Raw genomic sequence first — 18,944 nt, 5'->3', positions numbered from 1 at the left:
CAGTGAATCTTACTTTTAGACATCAGACTAAAATAGGTAAACATGTTAGTAGTAGGTGAAGCTGCTGATTCTGTTTGTGGAGTTGTTTATTGATCCGGATTAGCTGAGACTTTGAGAGATTTATTGAGTTTTCATTTGAGTTCTTAAGGCTATGTCCACACGTACACAGGTATTTATGTAAGCAAACACAGACCATACTGCTTTAAAAATCTTTACCCTGACAAGTGTTTTCAAAAATTTTGGTTTCAGTGACCTGAAACTACGTTTTTGTGTCGAAAAAACCCATGTTTGTTTGGACAGCAGGGCTTAAAGTTGTAACTGAATTCACTTGTTTTGTGTTTTTCAGCGATTCTGCTTGTTAACAGCAGGAGTTCATTATGCTTTGTTCATTCTGCACTTTAACTCTGCTCCAGTGTTATTTTAAGTGTTATTAAGTGTTAGAATTAAGTTTTACTCTGAGGATTTTGCTGTATCAAATTGTGTATCAAAAAAGTCAATTTTAAAGTAAAGATTTCATTTAAAGAGTTAAGTTATATTTAGATGGAGTATTACAAAAGCAAAATAAATAAATAAAATGTTAAACAAGACCAAAAACCTTGACTTATTAACACATTATTCCCTATATTCATGATTTATATACTTACAAATTTGCGTTGCTGCTTAAACTTTTGACAAAATAAACAAAAAACTAAAGATCTCTCAAAAGATTTGTTTTGTTTGGATGAATCTTTAGACCTTAATGATTATGTTGATATACATTTGTGAAGGAAAAAAGAAATTAGTAACAGGAATATTGACTTTATTTGGGAGGGTTTGCGTCCATTTTTAATCCTGGGAAGGAAGCTGAAAGCCTCATGAGAGAAAGTAAATCAATTCCTTTTTTTTCTTTCTTGAAATCTTTAATTTGTTTGTTTGCTTGCATGTCATTGAGAATTAAACATGGATAACATGTAGAAAATTACCCAAGGACAGGAAAATGGAAACTATGAACTTTGGCAACGATAGTTGCTGGTGGGCTTAAAGGGGTTAATTGTTTTATGTACAATTAACCTAATTTTTGTAAAAACAATTAAGTTAAATTAATTTATTTGTGTTGGACAACATGAAGCAATTGTGTGGAACCCAGTATTTTTTAGTGTACAACTTTCAAAGTTTTTCTTTAAGTGAACATGGTGAATTTGCTTGACCTCACGCACATACATCACTGACACAAATAATTAAGTGGATTTACTAAATAGTTTTTGAGGTAAGTGGTTGCAAAAAATTTCTTTGGCCCGAATTTAAACAAACAAATTAAATTTTTTAATGTTCAACTTAATTTGTTTGTTTAAATCCAGCGGATATAAATTGTTTGCAAGCATTTACCTTTAAAAAATTAAGTTACTTAAAATGAACCATTTTTTCAGTCTATGTTCATGCTTTACTTTTTAAACCAGTGCAGAATCATTTTTGTAGCTTATATTTTTGTAACTTTTGAAGGGAAAAAAACACTGTCATATACACTATCAAATCAAGTAAACTTGTAAGATGTGAGTTTGACTGTAAACTGATAAATTAAGCTTTGGACTTTACTTATGTTAACACATTACTTATTATTCTTTCAACAGAATCAAAGAATAAACTGGTGTAATGTGTTTTACCACTAAATCAGGCCAAAATTAACTTCATTTGGGATTCATTTTAAGAGTTTAACACTGCTTGCCCAAGTGAAAAGTTTACTTTGACTAGAGCCCTGTTCAGACTGTAATTGTTTCTCGGGGGGATGTAAGGGATTTTCACTACTTGCTGATTTTATAGCTGTTCATCTAGAATGTCTGTGTTTTTCAACCATGATGTGTAAAAATTTCCTGCCAAATTATTTGCTGTTTTTTGACAAACATCGACATCCTAGGGTGATTTAATTGCTGTCTAAATCCACATCTCTGAGTTTCTAAAGAACGTCAATTAAAAAGTAATTGTTTAAAGCCTTTTTGGCCACTAAAGCGCACTGTAAAGTTGCACTTTGCAGCATCTTGCTTATTAAATAGATGCGCTTCTTCTGTTGAACACAAAAGAAGATATTTCAAAGAAAGATGAAAACCTTTAAACATTACCATCCATCAAAGGGAAACAAATACTATGGAAGTCAATGGTTACAGGTTTCCAGCTTTCTTCAGCATTTCTTCTTTTGTGTTTGATAGAAGAAAGAAACTCTTATACATTTAAAAGAAGTAAAGGGTGCGTAAATGATGAAAGAATTTTCATTTTGTGGTGAATTCTCCCTTTAAAAATAGACATTGTTCTAGATAGTTTGTCTGTGCATTTTATTAATCAATGACAAGTTGCAAAGCCATATTTTTTTGTGTTGTTGCGATTGTCAAATACTGGCTGTTGTCATAATGATCGCGCCAGATCTTACCCTGTATGAGTCTAGCATGAATTTTATCATAGTTAGTACTTCACTATGGATCCCACTTCTAAATACTGATATATGATTGAGAATGTGAATGGTAATATGAGACACATAGTTCTGGGTTCATAAGATTACAAACACCTACATCCTCCACAAACTCATCTTCATCTAAAAGCATGTGTTTAATCACAGAGGAGAAATGGAGAATATTCTTTTCATATGTCTCCATGATGCGCAGGTATTTCAACTACTGAATGAAGAGAAAGAACATTATTATAGCTCAGCCTTTAGGGTTAGTACAATGAATAAGTTGACATGTATTTGCAGAGTTACTTCCCACATGGCAATTATCTCTGGCCCACACAATCAGCTTTTGCTTGTCCCACATGCCGCAGTGAATTACTGTACAGGTCTGGACCAAGTCTGGCTACCATTCAAGGGCCAACCGTGGACCATATCTGGGCCAAGTCTCAGCTAACTTGATAACCCATAACTGGACCTGAACTGGGTCAGATATGTTGGTGTGTCACGACTGCAATGAATTTGATAAACCCATAAAGCATTTTGTTTTATTTGCATGTTTTTTCTCGAAGCAACCCAATTAGTAGAATTTTTTCTTTACTCAAAAATCATTTTAAAGTTTTTTAAAAGTGGATCAAGATAGTCCAAACTTACGTGGCCCACATATACATTTTTAATATCTGGCCAAAGTCTTGTGTTCCACCTTAAAATCGGTGCCACCTCTGCCAAACCCGGGCCATGTTTGGCCCCCACGCTGTATGCCAGTGCTGGACGAATGGCACCTATGCCAGCTTTATGCCAAATCTGGGCCAGAATTCTTTGCTATCTGGGTATGAATCATTGCACTTCAGGCATGCTATGGACGTGCTTTTTTCTCAAAGCGACCTGATTGTTAGAGTTTTTTTATTTGAATATAATAAAATGTATTTTGAATATGGGTCAAGATAGGCCAAACTTACAAGACCCACATATCAATTATTAACATCTGGGTCAAATAATCATTTTACATCTGGTCCAAGTATTGTGTGCCGCCTTTAAGACGGTGCCAACTCTGCCAAATCAGGACCACATTTGGTCCACATGCTGTATGCTAGTGCCAGATAAAAGCCTGCTGTGCTAGATTCATGCCAATCCTGGGCCAAAATCTGCAGATTTTTATTCCACCATTGAGTTTATTTATTTACTTGTTTAAATGTGTGTAAATTTATATTAATTCAGTTTTTAAATTAATTTCAGTAATATTATTGACTAAAATGAAAATATCCATATGTTTTATTTACAATACAGTGTGTAAAGTAAAATGTTTTGTCTTGTAGTAGATCTATTATATGAGAGACTTGCTTTGTTTACCAAATAAGTGGTTTTAATTGGATTTGCATTGTAAACATTAAAAAAGTTAGGAAATGTGTTATTTTTTGTATTTTATAAATTAAGTTTTGATACTCCTAAAATCACTCTGCATTAATTTAAAAAAGAAATTCCCTACAGAAATAGCGAAAAATATCCATAGGGTCTGTCTGGCCCTAGTTATAGCTCTAGTCAAAAGGGAACCATCAAAATAAAGTCTTTCCAAAGATTTCTTCTTAAAAAGTTAACACCTTTTCATGGAACATATCATAAAATCAAGCCTTCGGAAAGTACACCTGCGGTAGGTCCTCCGTGTTTCCCAATGAAACGGTGACAAATTTCTCTGACTTTTCCATGGTCTCGGTTTCACTGCTATATGTCATTAACAGTTTCCATAACTTTGACCCCTTTGAGAAAATGCTATGTTAAACAATTCAGCGATTATGCTTTTTTAACAGTCATAACTTATGTGCATCTACTTGAGAGCGCCTTTTACCCCCATCTGTCCATTTTAGATTAGTCATCCTGTCAGGTTCGGTGAACACCATAGCACCTTTCCACCGGCAGACCCTGGCAGGAGCAAATGAAAAAAGGGTGTGAAAAAGCAACTCGATGGACCCGACTTGACTCTAGAAATTCGGTATGACTGAAAACGCCAAGGGCAAGGTTAGGGGAGAGGCAAGCATCTGGCACGCCTGTGTTTGACTGGCACATAGTTAAACAATGATGCAGTTTGACAAATTTCAAGCCGAGCTTATGAAAAGATAACATAAACACGAGAGTCACCGGAGTAGTGCATCCACCTGTGTGAGAAGTGTGAGGTAAGTAAAGGTTGCTGCTAATGAGCGCGGCACTGGATTAAGCTCTTTGTAATGTAAATCACTGTCAGATAAAGAGCCTGTGTTTACTCTTAGCATTAATATTTTGATCAGCATGTTTAAGAGAGCCGGCTCCTTAATGCACACGCAGTGGGATGGCTTGGCCTGGACTGGCCTGTCGTCGACCGCGTTAGCATGTCATAAATCTCTTGCCAGGCCCGGTGCGGCTCTCCACGCTCAATCGTGAGACGTGTTCCTCTTAGGTTTTCTTGGCAAATCCTGTGTTATTTCGTTTAGATTTTTTTGGCACATTAATACCCAATTAGCCATCACTGAATGAGTCCTAAAAGGATGAATGTAAGAGCGTGGACTGGGTGGGCTTTCAACCTACAACTTTTTTGACTCACACTTGAAAGCTTGTTTGGTATTTTCCTTGGAGTCACTCTCATTCATCCTTCCTGCAAAACACGGCGTGCACTGTAACGTTTCGCGGAAAACGTAGGAGTTAAAAATTGAGGTTTCAATAACCGAAGGCAGCTTTTTTTTGGCAAATATTCTGTCATTCCCTGATTGGGGTCATTTAAACCGGCCATAACGGCCGGCTAAACCGCGTACCTGATGCAAAACAGCTGTTTATGGGTGTAAACTGTGTCTGTATTTGTCCACTGCAGCGTCATATAAACAGTGTTGATCATTGTAACCGACAGATTGATTGGCTCAGCCGCTTTCTGTGTGATGGAGTAATATTCATCAGTCACAGTTGAACGTGCGTGTTTGAGAGAGAGAAATGGTTTTGCTAGCCATTAGCAGTTTTCAGACAGGAATATTTGGCTGCACTGGTAATTCCATAAACATTAATATGTCTTTGCAAATTACATAAATGAATTTGAATGTTTTCTTTACTTCACAGAATTAGTCAGCTGTTGGCTTGGCTTACATTAAGCAAGATCTCGCAGCTGTTTGAATGTGACTCAATAAGAAGATTAGACAACATTATGCTTAGCATATGTTGTTAACAGGCATGACCTGATATAGGATTCTGGCGGTATGATAACCTTGGACAAAAATATCACAGTTTCATGGTATTGTGATTACTGCTCTAAAATGTATTCTTTTTAAATTTCTGGATAAAAAAAAAACTAAAACTTTTTTCCCTTTAACACAATATATTTTATTTTAAGAAACATTTGAAATATTCTGAAGGAGTAAACATGTCAGGTTGAATAATAAAAAAAAAAAAAAATTGACTTCTGCAATTACTGCTGTCTTCATTTGTTTCAATTTAAAAACAGCATCTTTGGATATACTTTCTGCTGGAGATACTGTTGATATATTATATATTATCTGTGTACCCACATTTTGCAGAAGAATAACCTGATTATGGTGTTAAAGAATTGATTTTCTTTCATGTTGAAACATAGGGTAGAGTGGGGATAAAGTATCATTTTTCATAAAAACCTAATTTAAAAGATGTTTTAAACAGAAATAAATTTTTGCTGTGGTCACCAACTCATAAGTGTGGTCTTAATATTGGGTGGTATTTTGAAAAAATGTAGGACAGTATTGAAATAATTTCATTTTAAACACACTTTTTGCACATTGTTACTTTTGACCCCATCAGTGAGGACAAAAGTAACTCAACACCATTTGCTAATTTACTGGCTTAATCATGCTTGTTTTTGAATATATGATTTGGTGATATGGACTAAAATCATTATTTTGATTAATTGAAAATTTTAACTTGATTATGATTAATGAAAGATTATTTTATTTGTTTGTATATATTTTGTCCTTTTAGTTCACTGACAGGTTTTGTACTGTAGATATGCTCATATTACAAGTGAATTCTGAATGAAGGGTGGATTACATGATTTTAAAATAATTAAAGTAAAAGAGATCTGATATGGCTGCAAAGTGCTGAACATTTTACAGTTCAGCAGCTTTATTTTTACAGCAGGTCTTGTACATGTCATGTGATTCTACACGCGGGAGGGAAAGTAAACGAAAAAAATCAACCTGGAAAAATTCAATTGTATTCGTTATAGGTTTTGAATGTCGATTTTGATTCCTTTTTCGGTTAATTGTCCAACCCTATTATAGCATGCAAAGCAGATGTTTTCAGGGCTTCGAGAAAATTGATTTGTTACTTTTGTCCCACGTTACTTCATCCTCGCTCTCTCCTAAATGGTGACAAAAACAGAAGAGTATGCTCAGAACATGGTTAAAAAAATAAAGCTAACTGATGAGATTTTTAACCCAACCCAAAATGAGCATTTCCAATAAAAAACATAATAATAAGATAATAAAAAACATTACATTTTTCAATGTAATATTATGCAAACGGTACACAGATTGACATCACATACAAATGAAAGAAAAAGAGAAAAAACATCAACAAAGAACAGATGAACAACAAAACAGTCAGGTACCGGCAGGTGTGTTTGTGTGCCTGTGTTTGTGTGCGCGCATGTAAAGGTAACTGGGTGGACAGGTCAGAGTGCATAAATAAGAGAACAATTATTTATACAACATGCATAACAGTAGAAAATTATTATAGGTCATACATATCAATAAATAAAGGAAATAACATAGATATAAAATAAAACAGACAGATACTGATCAGTGGTAAAGAGTGACAACAGTGATAGTTTTGTTGTGATAGGTATAATAACAGTAAAAAATGGGCAACCATAATAATAATAATAATAATTACAACAACTACTACATCAAAAAAATACATTTAATCAACACATAAAAATTTATTCTGGAGGATCACTCTAAACTGAAGTTATGAAGCTGGAAATTCAGCTTTAATACAGGAAAATATTTCATTTTTAAATGTGTTTCTATTTTAATATATTTTAAAATTAAGTTTTTCCCTGTTTATCTAGTTGAAAGTCATTTTAAATTATATTTATAGTTCATAATTTTTGATCAAATAAATGCAGCCTTTTATATATATTGTTGGACTTTTACATAATTTAATCTTATAAAGATGAGCTCATCTTTTATAATATTTCAGATTTGAAGGTATTTCTTTCTATTGTTTCACAACTAAATTTCACTCTGATGCAAATCCAATTTGCTCAGTGATGCAATGTCCCTGTTGGATTTTTTTTTTTGTACAAATGCAGCCCAACTGGATGCTAAAAAAATATAGATTTCTTTCCTCCACCACAATGGACTTGTAACCCACATATTCATCCCCTGATTGTTGTGTACACATATTCCAGAGGAAAAAAAGAAGTGATTACAGTGTTAAAGACTTTCTGTTCCCAACTGAAACTATCCATCATCTTAAAACATAAACAGTGACAAAAAACAACTGAGTGTGACCGGCTCGCTACTATTTTCCAGACCATTACGATTACGTATAGCATTCACTTAACAAAAATGACCGGAAGTCCTGAAGTCATTCAAAGACGGCCGATAACATCTTGAACAAGAAATTGCAGAATGGGGAGAAACAATATTGCATTATTTCAGCCTCCTAATGACTGCCGTTCGGTTGACCGCAACCACAGACTTACATACTGCGTGTAGTCCGGACTACTTTATTTAGAACACGAAAAAAAAATCTAAATAACACTTTGCTTAATGACCATTTCTTACTGCAAAATGTTTATGTGGTTTGAGGAGCCGGGAAGAGAGCAAGCTAAGTAATGTATTATGAGATCCAGACCTTTAAAGGCAGGAAAAGACATAAATCATAGCTAATATACTCAGGCTATAAATTGATGAAAGTGAAAAGAAGTGTGGTGCAAACCGCTCATTGCTGCATGCTGAGCCGACTGGTTTGGAGGCTCTTATGTGGAGCTGTATTGTTTTGAGAGTTAGTACTGAGTTCATCTGTCATTAAATGGCTGTGATGGATTGATCCGAAAACTCTTAATATAGACCGGAGAAGTTTTGCTGCGCTTAGACTCGACTTCAAACCACATTCTCATGGACGTCCAGGCCTGACCATATCATGCATATTGCAAACAAAAAGTGTTGACTGAATTCAACACGTTTGTTTTTGGTTTGGTTCATGCATCTCCAGAAGGAAGCCATGTTGTTGTTGTCTTTTTAATTATTGTGAAACACTGTTAAAAAAACTAAAAAAGCAATTGAGTGTAATCTGCAGTAAAATAAAAATATCCCTGCGCTACTTAAAAATACTTTAATTTAGACACACAAGTTCAAGACCTTGAAAGTAATTGAAAACAAACACAGGGCCTTGAAAGTGCTTGAATTAAATTTTAAATAAAGTTTGTTCATGGTGTTATTTTAAAAGCAATTATCTTGTGTGCTTGTGGTGAGAGTGAAGACGGAGTAGCATGATGCTGATTGCGTCCACTCTAGACAGTGCTCATGTTTCCAGGCGCACCTAGTTGAAAACATCTCAGCTTTTCTGCGAGTGCACCGTGAGTCATGTGACTACAACAATCAACTTCACACTTTGTATGGAATATACACATTTCAGTAATAACAGTAGACTAATTACCTCAGACAAACACAGCTCACCCAAACACTGCAGTGCTTTTTAATTTTCCCCATAAGTAACACTTGGTCAAACCATAGCTACAGTTCTGATACATTAACTCTCGACATTCCTGCAGTGTGCGAAAAATTACTAAATGGGATTTACTGTACATTAAAAACTAATAAAACAATATTTTGACTTATTCTTAATTTAGAATTAAGTCTCTATTAAGTGAATATGCACATGGTTAACATTAACCGGTTTAATCATGATATTACTTTTAACAAAAACATTTAAAACATTTTAATTGTACATAAAATTTTGTTCACCCTTAAAAAATACATCTATGCATTCAAAACATCATCATTACTCGGACACTTATTTATGTAAATTTCAAGTGTAAGGGAAATCTAAAGTACAGTAATGATTTTCATAATGCTGTATATGCTGGCATTGTGAATTACAAAGGTGCTTGATTTAAAGTAAATAGTGCTTTAAAAAGTCATTGAAAGTCCTTGAATTTTTTTGTTCATGAACGAGTTGGAACCCTGTATATATTACAGTGTAAAAAAGGCAGGGTTCTACACAACCTATTCATGTTGTCCCAACACAAATTGATTAGGTTTACAAATTTAAGTCTATTGAACATAAAACAATTAAGTTGTTCCCCAAAGAAATCTCAAAAATTGTATTGTTTTAGCTCATTTTAAATAAGTATTTTGAACAAACAGCAGAATCTATTTTTTAGGGTATCTGAATGTAAATAAAAGTGAATATGTCAATCAGAAGAGCTCAATCCTGTTTTGGACTTTTAAATATACTAAATATAAACAGAAATATATACAGATTATACTGGCAACCACCTTGAACCACTTGATAATTTATAAAAATTCCCAGGATAAAGTATCTTTGCATCCTGGGCTGCACAATATATTGTTTTATCATCAATATCACAATGTGTGAATCTGCAATAGTCAAATCGCTGGATCTGCAACGTCAATTCAGATTAATATAACATGAAATTTTCATTTTAATGTGTTGTTAATGCCTGTAAATGTATGATTTCAGGTGAATTTATACTAGTTTGCCACTTTAACAAAGATTGATTGTGTTTTATTGTTTATACAATGAAGTCTATACAGTGTTATTTTATATTAATTATTACATTTCTAAACCTCAATGCTGTTAGACTCCACAGAAGATAATCAGTTGCTGTTTATTTCATTTTTATCTTTGTTCTATTGTTTTAATCTGTGCTTTATTTTGTATATTTTTAAATAATTTTCTATATTTTATTAAAGTCCCTTTGAGGCAAGTCATTTCACTCAGCGGCCATCTTTGAAACGCCTCTGGGTCGGTATGCCTAGGCATTCTGTTTGAATGGGGAAATATCGAATTCTCCAAGATTGTTTGCCAAGCTTACTTTTAAATTTGATATTAGGAAACAATAATACAATTAAACAACAGCTGTCTGTTTAGTTTCATTTACAAACATTGGAGTCACATAAAATCTGCAAAAAATCACTTTTGATCCCAGTTTACTCCCCCGGAGAATTGTCAGTCTATATTGAACGCTGATTGGTTCTTGTACTAGAAGGCGGGGCTTCATTCGCCATATTGAAGGTTACACTTTTTTCCCCATTGAAAACTATACAAGTGTATACGCATCTTGTGTATTCTATAGTCATTGATTTATTGCAGATGTTCTCACCTTCAAAATCATTCTTATTGATGTAATATTATGAATTCTTTCCAAATAGAGTGATCATGTGAAATTATATTCATATCGCAATATATATTGCAGAAAAACAAAATATATGTCAGTTTTTTCCAATATCGTGCACCCCTAATCCATACTAATGCTAATCCAATCCTAATCCATCTGGCTATACTTGAGTCTACGCTTCACCGATCTGTGCAGTTTACTTCTAATCACAGGTAAATGTATAGATGAACATCGTCAACCATGTCTGCTCAGAATTATGACCACAAATACTGTAAATTGATAATACTTCATCTGGATACAATATTTTTGTTATGCAATTGGCCAGCTGCATAACACCCAACTAGCAATGGGAAAGGCAACAGACTTTAGTCATCACAGATCAGTTTCCAAAAAGGAAATGTATATTTTTGGAAATGTATTTCTCAGACAGTGTTGCATCAAATATGAAAGTCATTCTCAGTTGATAATCAAGTTATTCAACTAACCATTACAATAAGTCAAATAAACCATTTTTATGTTTGAAAGTGAGACGTTACGACAGCCTCTTCAATTTGTTTAGTATTTACAAAGTGGTGATCTGCCTGAATGGCAGACTGTAAAACAACAGCATTCTTACAAAAGGCATACACTAGGATATACATATCCTCAGCTCTGCCTTATGCCGTGTCTTGCGCTTGTTACTGAAAATCTAGACAAGTGGGTCTGGCGTAAAGCATATCCTCGCTTGCTTGTCATGTCTTTTGAAAAGTCTTTAAAAAGCGGGATTGACTTTCAAGTTGGATTTTGAGAGGAAAGATTTTTTTTTTGTGCAATAATTGCTATATAATGAGGGCTTCGGTCACCTCCTGCCACATTGTGGCCGTGTTTTTTTATTTACTCGTCTGGTCAGAGCCAATAGCCCCGTTAAAGAGATGGAAAAAAGAAGTCTTTCCAACTCCTGCTGGAATTTGATTTCTTCCAACAGCTGTCTTGCTTTATACTACCATGAAGTCAGGGAATCGCCCATCTCAAATCAATCACAGGGGGTTGACGTTTCCTGCAAACTGTGCTCATAGGATAAATGGAAGGGTTCAGGATGAGAGGGGGGGTCACGGCTAAAAAAAGGAACATCAAATTGGCAGCCGAACAGCTGGAATGATGTCCTTGTTTATGTGCTCTAATGCCTTCTCCCATTAGCCTGATGTCTTTGAGAAGTCATTTGCTGCACTTTAGGAAAGTCTCAGCACTTACATGGAGAAATATTACTTTTGATAGGGTTTCATTAAGACTGGGAAATGAAGTACTTTTTCCCCTTAATGAATTTTAGATTTGTATTTTTTTTATTTTGCATTTTCCAGAATGATTTCTCCTCACTCGTGCTATGTCAAAACAAATTTTCTGTTGACTTACTGCAAGGAAACTGCTGCGCCGGACAGAACGAGATGAAAATGACGGCATGATATGTGACTCACTCAATAACCGATCGAAAGCGAGGAAGAGGCGAAGACAACATGTGTTTCGGTGCTGTTTGTACAATGACGCAATAAAGCCCGCTTTGGAGCATTACAGTGAGTAGCGTGCACTTTTCGGTCATTAGGAATTACAAACTACGGCTGTTGAGCTTTGAGACACATACAAATTGTGTTTATTTTAAAGCTGGGCTCTGAGAGAGTGCCCTCTCGCTGTAAGAACACAGAAACAGTGGAGACCTTATTCACACCTTGTGCAGAAAGTGAGATCTGAACAGCACCGCCCAGGAGCTCAGTGAATAGGTCATAATGTGCATGTATAGTAATGAGGCATAGAGACCCTTAAACCATGTTCACTCTATATGTGAATTTCCCTCTCTCTTAAAGATGTCATCACCTCGCCATTCTTCAGCTATGGTCTTTTTAGTATGTGCTTTGATTTATGTGGCGTAGCAATAGGCATTGATTTCGACATTTTTGCAAATGTTTGACAATGCATTTTCAATGAATAGGACTTTTGTAGCTAGTGGGAATGGAGAATGTTACTATGGTAAAAAAAAATCTTGTAACACTTTATTATAGGGATCAATTCTCACTATTAACTAGGCTTATTACCTGCCTATTATTAAGACATTGGCTGTTTATTAGTACTTATAAAGTACATATTCTCCATGAGCTTATTTAACATCCCTAATACCCAATACCTAAACCTAACTACTATCTTTATAACTATTATTAAGCAACAAATTGGGAGTTATTTAGCTTAAAAATTGTAATTAATGGTTAGCTAATAGTGAAAATTTAACCCTAAAATAAATTGTGACCAAAAATAGTTTTCACTTTCAGTGTACTACAGTGTACTATCAATCATTGTACTTTCCCTATTACATAGTGAACTGATTAGTGTGTCTGAATTTACAGTATAGGTAAGGTTTGTGTTTGATGGATGATTTACTCTCAATGAGTAGGGCCAGATGGAATCTGCAGACATTTTTTGCTATTTCCGCACAGAATTTTGTTAAAAATCTGATTTATGCGGAATGATTTTGGAAGTATCATAACTAAAACCTTAATTATGAAATAAAAAGTAATACATTTTTTACTTATATTTAATATTTATAATGCAAATCCAATTAGATCCTCTTTATTTGGTAAACAACACATGTTTGTCATATAATAGCTCTACTAAAAGACATAAAATATTACTTTACAAACTATAATGTAAATAAATCATATATATTATATTAATCAATAATGTTACTGAAATTAATTTAAAAACTGAATGAATATTAATTTACACACATTTACACAAGTAAATAAACAGAATCAATCATGGGCTTAAAATTTGCGGAATTCTGTGCGCGTAGATTCTGTGTGGACCTACCCATGAGGCAATTGAAAAGGATTTATGAATGGAGTGATGCAACTTATGCCAGAAATATGCATAACAAGTGTGATAATGCAATATGGCGAATGTATTTTTTTTTTATTTCTTTCATACTACTAAACTATTTACAAAATTGGGATATAAGTTCAAATTCAAACATTGTACCTTCTTAGACAGTATGTGATTTTGAATGCTCTGTATAATCAAATACCATCAACTAAAAAGATTTAAGAATTATGTTTACTCTATTGGATTACAATGGGGTTTGAGAGTCCTGAAAGCATTAACCTTTGTTAACTGAATACTATTATTGTCTCTGTGTAATTTAAAAAATACATTATTTTGCATATTATGAATTCAGATGCCAAATGGCTCTGAAAACTGCATGTCTAAAAAAATATTTTTTATGTATTTATTTCAAGGAACAACAAATTTTTACAACAAACCTTTCAAAAATGCATCCCATTTTCCATTCCATTTTTTTTTCATAAATTCTATATTTTAAAATGTTGCTCATTCTGAAACAAAGCGCTATATACATTTCTGGAGATCACAAATTTTATAGCCAGAACTACGTATGGCTGCATTTTGTCTTTAAAGCGAATGATACAGGGAGGTATGACACCGTTCCTTATCTCGCTTACCAGCTGAACCCTTACCTCCATATGGACGGCTTTTCTGCTGTTACCAGTTTGTAACATAGCTTGACATATACGTCAGTGGACATGAGACAGAGCGGACTTGACCCCAACAACAGGATCCAAGTCTGGTGAATTACGGTTCCAGAAGCAAGACAAAAACTAAAACAAAAAAATTAAATAAACAAGTAAATAACAGGGTGAGAGTGTGGGAAAATCTGAAAACATGGTAAAAATCAGGGGGCTTTTCTTTTTCTGGATTGCTTTTGAAAACACTGTAGATATACTTGTATATATTTTAGGGAAAGGGTTGGGCAGGTCACTAGGTGTGTTTTAAAACTCTATTGGTTGGGTTTAGGGAAAGAGGCGGGTGGGTGGGGGATATCGGTCTTTGGTCAGTCATTAAGTCAGTGAGTTGACACTGTTGACGTTGAGTTGACGTTTTTTTCCTTTGGATATTTACACGAGCCTAAATTTAGTATGATATGAATATTTGAAGATCATATAAAGATCAAAACAATGTGTTAAGCAGTTTTAAATATTGTTTCTTTTGCCTTGAACATTAGATGTGTTTTGTCTACTTTTGTTTACATTTTAGTTCTTTTATTAGCAAAAGACCTTATCGGTCATATTTAAAACACAAATCAAATGGCAGCATGTTAAAAGATTCTATTAAGGGATTATTATGCAGATATAAATGAGTAGTAATTTGTCCTTCTAAAATTTTAACTTTGCCACCAAGCTACTTGGTTCTGTCACTTTGTCCGCAAGAAGTTAAATCGAATATGATAGTGTGTTATTTTATTTTTACAAATCCTATTAAGCTAAATTACTTTTATTTTACCATTATTTCCTAAGTTATTTGAAAGATTAGACATTTTGCTTTCATTTAATATGCTTTCTATGTATTACATTTGTAAATTTCATTTAATGCACACCACAAAATGGGACATCCCGTTTTTTGACCTCTGACATTAACACTTTACATTTGAACAGAGTGACATTAGAGCACATTGTCAAACATAGTCCAATGAAAACAGAGGGAGGCAGGGTGACTGTAGCGGTACTCCATGCTGAATTGAGTTTCAGTGTAATTGGGATCATACGCAGCATGTGCAGTTTTGGCACATACATTCGATTAATCAGAGAGGCTTTAATCGTGAAGAATTCTCCTGTGTGTGGCTGGGCAGACGCTCAACCATGGGCCCCCAAGTTGAGTTCTGTTTAAGTGTGCACCTTTTGACTCCACAAACACCCATCTCAGAAATTGGGGGTCTCTCGCTCTTTCTAGATCACTTTTTGCATCAGCGCACGAACATGCCACCACAACGGGGTCCACCTAATGATTAAATTGCATCTCACGTGGAAGCTCCAAATCACCAGATTTCTCCTGGCTGACTCTTCCTGCTGATTGTAATTTATGTCGGAAGTCATTGCCGTCCAACGATCGGCCTTCACGAGGTCCAGACAGGAAAGAAAAGACATGTGGAGTGTTTAACTGTGCTGAATGTCTGGCATTGTGCAGTCTGTAAACATGCTACCTTTCACAATACATGATTACAGTTGCCACCAGTCGCCTCTGATGCAGTTGCTTTGGAATTGCTTATATGCACCTGTTCTTAATCTGCATATTAGCAACAGGACCCAAGTATAATATGGTTGAATAATGACGATTGATTAAATGTTTAACCATGACATAGAATTGTAGGGCCTGCCGATATGCATGTTAACTTCATCGTTTAAGAGAAAAACAGCAGTGAAGATAATGCATGTTGAATAAGAGTTTGGGATTTTGTGTTTTCAAGAGACTTGTTTGATCGCACAATGGAGTAAAATATATTTTCGGCTTTATGGGATCATTTCAGAATCTTGATCTTGATTAAGGAGACCTGGAGTTTATCAAGCCCAGGCTAAAAGTCTGTTTCTGGGATGAGGTTTTGTTCACTGGAGTGCATTAGGCATTCCTGCCTATGACTTCATCCGCAATGGATTCCCCTTCAATCCAAAAGACAATGCGAGCATTTATTTTCCACAAGCACTCAAGCTAAATGCTTCTGAGCGAAATTTCAGCACCTGCCATTTTAAACCCATCTCTTTTTGTTCAGATGAAATCCATGCTAATGACACTGGAAAGACTGCAAAGAACATTAAATGTCCTATTAGGAAGGAAGAGCTGTTTGAGATTGCACTGTGTTTCTTTCCTAAAGCGTGCACTGTTGTCATTGTGCACTTAAGAGTATTAAGTGTCTTGTGGAACAGAATCATAAAGTAAATGACCATCCTCTGATTGAGTATATCCTAAGAAATCCCTGAACCACCGAAGTGATCTGTACAGTTTGTTTTCATGGCATTTTCTGTCTTTAACTAATTAAAGGGGATTTATATTGAGTTCGGAAACAGTTATCAGATGGCTGTTATATGAACGGTACCCAGCAACTTTCTTGCACAAGAGACTGAATGTGATTTTATTCTTCAATATAATCATTTAGACATTCACTTTCCTTCGGCTTAGTTCCTTTATTCATCAGCAGAATGAACCACCAATTTATCCAGCATATGTTTTACACGGGATTCCCTTCTAGCTGCAACCCAGTACTGGGAAACACCCATACACACTCATTTACACACATACACTACGGCTAATTTAATTTATTAAATTCACCTGTACTGCATGTCTTTGGACTGTGGGGGACACCGGAGCACCTGGTGGAAACCCAGTATAATCGTTATTTTTAATACCACATTCCTGAACATTGTGTATGCATTTTTTTTTCATGTGTAATAACGGAATATAGGTTATATTGAGCGCACGTTATGTTGATTTTTGCGGCAAAAAGTTCCCACTTCTGCGGCGTTGTTAGACAATAGGAAACCGAAGAAAGTCTTTAACCTTTGCTCATTTTGGGGTAAAATGTATTAGTATATTAAAACTCTTACATACAGCCCATATGGCAATCAATTCACCCACTGTTTAAATTAAAACATCGATTTGAAATAAATTTGACTTTTAAATCTATCCTAGACGAAATCATAATGTTGGTTCTTGGTTGGAGATATCGGTTTCTGCTGCGCATGCGCTTCCTTTCCTTTTCCTTTCCTGTTGGCCCACCGGCCAGACGCACCAATGTAGTTCTTTAAATCAGCAACTTCAAGTCAAGACGACAAACTTATGACTGTAGGAAATAAATGTTTTCTAAACTCTAATAGAAGAATCATTTCGACTTTAAATTAGCCTAAAAACATCTCCCGCCCGTTCGCCAAGCTGTGAGAAAGTTAGCAAATTAAAAATATGTAGGTTATTAGTTATTAATTTTATGTATGCCTAACAGTAGATCTTCTCTTTAGTTAGTCAAAAAATGTGTAAAAGTGCAAGTCTATTATATGTGCAACTTGGAAATAGCTGTCTCATCAAAAATAAAGAGATACAAATTAGTTACAAATTAGATACAAGATTATTCACGATAAGTACATTTACCATTATACATCATCATCATCATCATTATTATCATTTCAGTTTTTATATTCTATGTAATATCCTAAACAAATTTGTTTAAGTCGTTAATGTTAATTTCCTTGCGTTTCCAACTGATTTGAGCAAAGCAAAACAAAACAAAACAAAAAAAAATCGTAAAACATTAATAAATATGGATTAAACTATTAAACTTTTTAATTACACAAAAAAAATCTGGGTGATATTGACTAAATATTGGGTCTATATACATTTAATAGTTAATTTTAAATTTAAGCATTTTAAATTTAGCATTTTGTTTGACCCCAAATGATGCGTTTGTCCAAATTTGGCAAAAAACAGAAATGTGCGCACATCTAGAGAAAAAACTTGAAGGCAGGTGCACGATCAAAAAACAAACATAAGTAGCAAAAGATTCAAAGTAGGTCGGCACACTGCCACTTTAGCTCTCAAAAAATTTTTATTAGTCAAAATTACAAAAACACTACGTTTCGACCGACATGGTCTTCATCAGGTTGATGAAGACCATGTCGGTCGAAACGTAGTGTTTTTGTAATTTTGACTAATAAAAATTTTTTGAGAGCTAAAGTGGCAGTGTGCCGACCTACTTTGAATCTTTTGCTACTTTTGTCCAAATTTGACCAAACGTTGGATTGACAGCACAGCATTTTAGGAGTGTACATAGATAAATTACTGAAAACTGTTTTTTTTTTTTTTTTTTTTTATCAGTTTTAATGCATTTACTATTTATTTAGATTTCTGCAACACAGCTAGCCCTTTTCATTACAACATTGTCATGGCATACGTTCTCTAAGGTTCATTAGCTTTTATCGCCTCGACAAAATCAAACTGAATTTCTCTGTTTGGCAGTATTTGCTGTGACAATCGCTGGAGGCCACAATTTGGCCTTAATTCTTCACGTTTGAATACGACGGCAACATTTACGTGTTGTTGTGGTGAGCAGGCTAAAACAACAAGGCTACGAAGTCCATTAAGACTAGCTACAATCACACCTGGATAAAGCAAATCTATTTTCTGTTTTCGTCTATTCTTTGAAAACAATGTTTTAAAAAATCAGCACGTAATTGTCAAGATAAAGGCAACAAAACATCTGCTTATACATTTCTAAGCAAGGAATGTTACTTGTTATCTGTAACTGCTATAACCCAGAACGTCATTTGCAAAAATAAAATAAAATAAAATTTACAAAGTTATTTCAATTTGAGCTAATAA

The 18,944-nt window shown here is 34.5% G+C and overlaps 1 long non-coding RNA gene across 1 annotated transcript in view; it reads left to right on the top strand.

Annotated features, from left to right (window-relative positions):
• Positions 1–18,944, top strand: part of LOC137496701 (uncharacterized) — an 84,129-nt gene that overhangs the window by 60,521 nt on the left and 4,664 nt on the right. The gene's annotated exons all lie outside the window — the stretch shown is intronic.

Source organism: Danio rerio, chromosome 11 (assembly GCF_049306965.1).
Source record: "Danio rerio strain Tuebingen ecotype United States chromosome 11, GRCz12tu, whole genome shotgun sequence".
NCBI classification, from domain to species: domain Eukaryota; kingdom Metazoa; phylum Chordata; class Actinopteri; order Cypriniformes; family Danionidae; genus Danio; species Danio rerio.
The sequence above is the reverse complement of the archived record's forward strand: the minus strand, read 5'-3'. Positions and strand labels throughout refer to the sequence as shown.